This window comes from Austrofundulus limnaeus, unplaced genomic scaffold (genome assembly GCF_001266775.1).
Source record: "Austrofundulus limnaeus strain Quisiro unplaced genomic scaffold, Austrofundulus_limnaeus-1.0 Scaffold17, whole genome shotgun sequence".
Classification (NCBI taxonomy): Eukaryota; Metazoa; Chordata; class Actinopteri; order Cyprinodontiformes; family Rivulidae; genus Austrofundulus; species Austrofundulus limnaeus.
The window spans coordinates 2,852,810-2,855,342 of NW_013952419.1; positions in this window are offsets into that span (position 1 = coordinate 2,852,810).

Below are 2,533 nucleotides of genomic sequence, written 5' to 3' on the forward strand. Positions count from 1 at the left end.
TTGTCAACATAATTCTAGTGTGATTTATTTTCAACTCGAAATATCTTCAAACTAATGAAATATAAAGTTATGAATGAAGAAAACTTGTCATGGATAACAGCAGACTGACTGCTCGTAAAATATACGACAGGTCTGGACCACTCGAGAATTTTGTTTGTATCTGAAGAAAATCTTAGAATACGAAAACATTGGTGAATGCCACAAATTCTCCTAAATCACTCGTACACACAACTTAAGAACAAATCTGTGCGTACGAATGTTTTTGCATCAGGCCCATTGTTCTCACTGTTGTGCTGAACTGTCAGTAAGAAAATTTGTATTCAATAAACTGAAGTCAATATTAAAACCACCATTGTTAAATAAAATGATTTGTAGAAGGAATCAAACCATACAACACCAGAATTCTGGATCTGAGTGAGGTTTTTTGTCACCCAAGCTGGCAGGAAACCACACTGGCGAAAAACCAGGAAGTTCACGTATTTATACACCTTCTTCAATGCCTGCATTCACCCCCTACTGACCTACGGCTGAATCACAGGCATTCAGACAAAATCCTCACCTACTGTTCTCATAACGGTTGATTATGTGTTGTCATATAATTCGGACATGTAACTACTCTACATCAATCAAAACATAATAGATTAAACATTGCCAACATTACAARAAGGAAAACCTAAAAATATAGTGTTGTGCTTTTAACATCAGTACTAACCTCTAATAACTATAAATTTCTCCATGTCCTTTTGGATATAATGAATGGAAACACCTGCTTTTTGTGGTGACAAACATACATAAGGTGGGGTTAAGACCACTTGCTATGTTCCCCCATAAGGATGCTATGAAATACTCAGAAATGTACTATGTAGAAATGGAAATGTAGTAAAAAAAAACACAGTTTTTACCTCACTTATCTTCTGACTGACAGTCTGGAAGACAGCCTGAGTGAATCCGAATGCTCGATTAACCAAAATCACCTGATTAACTGGATAAATTAATGCTCTAATCAGTTTAAAGTGTTTCAAATTAAAGCTTATTTTAGTGGTTATAAGAGGAAGAATGTTTAAAAATAGAATGCTGAGTGAGCCAATCTACGGAAAGGAACGGTAAAAAGAGGGCAATCACAGGAATCAATATGTTGTATTTCAGCTGAAGGACAGTGACAAGCAGCACAAAGCGCTCCCTGTCACTGCTCGTAAAAACACCGGGATAAGACATGCATAAGTCGAAAGAGAACAACTTGTCTCCACCATGTCAACAACCTTGCACTTTGTCATCTGTGTTTGGGTGGCTGAGTCGCTCCAGGCCATTTTTCTGCAGTGCTTGCACTAAAAAAGGACTTAAAACTCCTCATCTGTTTGTTCCCCTCGAAAGAGGAGGTAACACAGGAGGCAACACCTGGCTCCTCGTCCGCTCCCTGAGGTCACAGATCTTCACACGTTAATCCTCTGAAGTGAGAGGATCTGTCATAAAATCGCACACATACACTGATGCTGGAGGCAAGCACGACCTCACAGCTACACACACACATGCTGACACGCTAAGCTGCATCTCTGGGGACAACAGTCACCTCGCAACCAACGTCCTCCCATCATTTTCACGTCTTTTTCTCTGAAAACACATGGCCACAAATCTCACAACAGTTACAACAAGAATGTTGTTTGATGTTTTTTTATGAAGTTAACGTGTAACTTTTGCAACTTTATTAACTGCCCAATGATGTTTAAATCCCTTTTCTAGCAGACTTGAGTTTTGTTTATAGTAGTTGTAGAAAAGTTTTAAACAGTTTTCAATAAACAGCAAATTATTAAATGCTTTTGAGATTACATAAACAATCATACATTTGTCATTTCTGTGTCGTATTTGTGTTATGATGATTTTTAGTCTGAAAATGTCTGACATCAATATAATACTGTGAAAAGTGAGGAATTATGTAATTACCTGTGCATGTGCATGAGTGTGGACGCATATTTGCTACATTACGGGGATCATTTTTCAGACAAACACAACCTTGAGGGACTCAATGATAATGTGTGTGTGTGTGTGTGTGTGTGTGTGTGTGTTTGTTACTTTTTAGGACCATTTCTGGTACTCACACCTAACTTGTCAAGATTAGTTGTCCTTATGGGGTTCAAAGACTGGTTCTAATATGATGAAACTTAATTTGTGGTTTGGGGATTAGGATTAGGACTAAGGTGTAATTGAGTTTAGGTTAGATTTGTGCTTAGGTACGTACTGGGGTGGTTAGGTTTAGGGTAAGGGGTCAGTRTTAGGCTATACAAACCATTGGAAATGAATTGAAGTCAGTGAACTGTCTTGATAAAGACAGAAACACGTTGGCATGAAAGGAAACAATGCTTTCTGCTTTTAATTCTGTTTATGAATCAAACACACTATCAATTAACAGGAAACAGCAAATAATTTAGGATTTTATGAAAAAATATGTTAAATCAACTTTTTAAAGTTTTATATCAAGTTATAATGTTATACTCACATAAAAAAACATGCTCAAAGCCTTGCTCTGACTCATTCATGC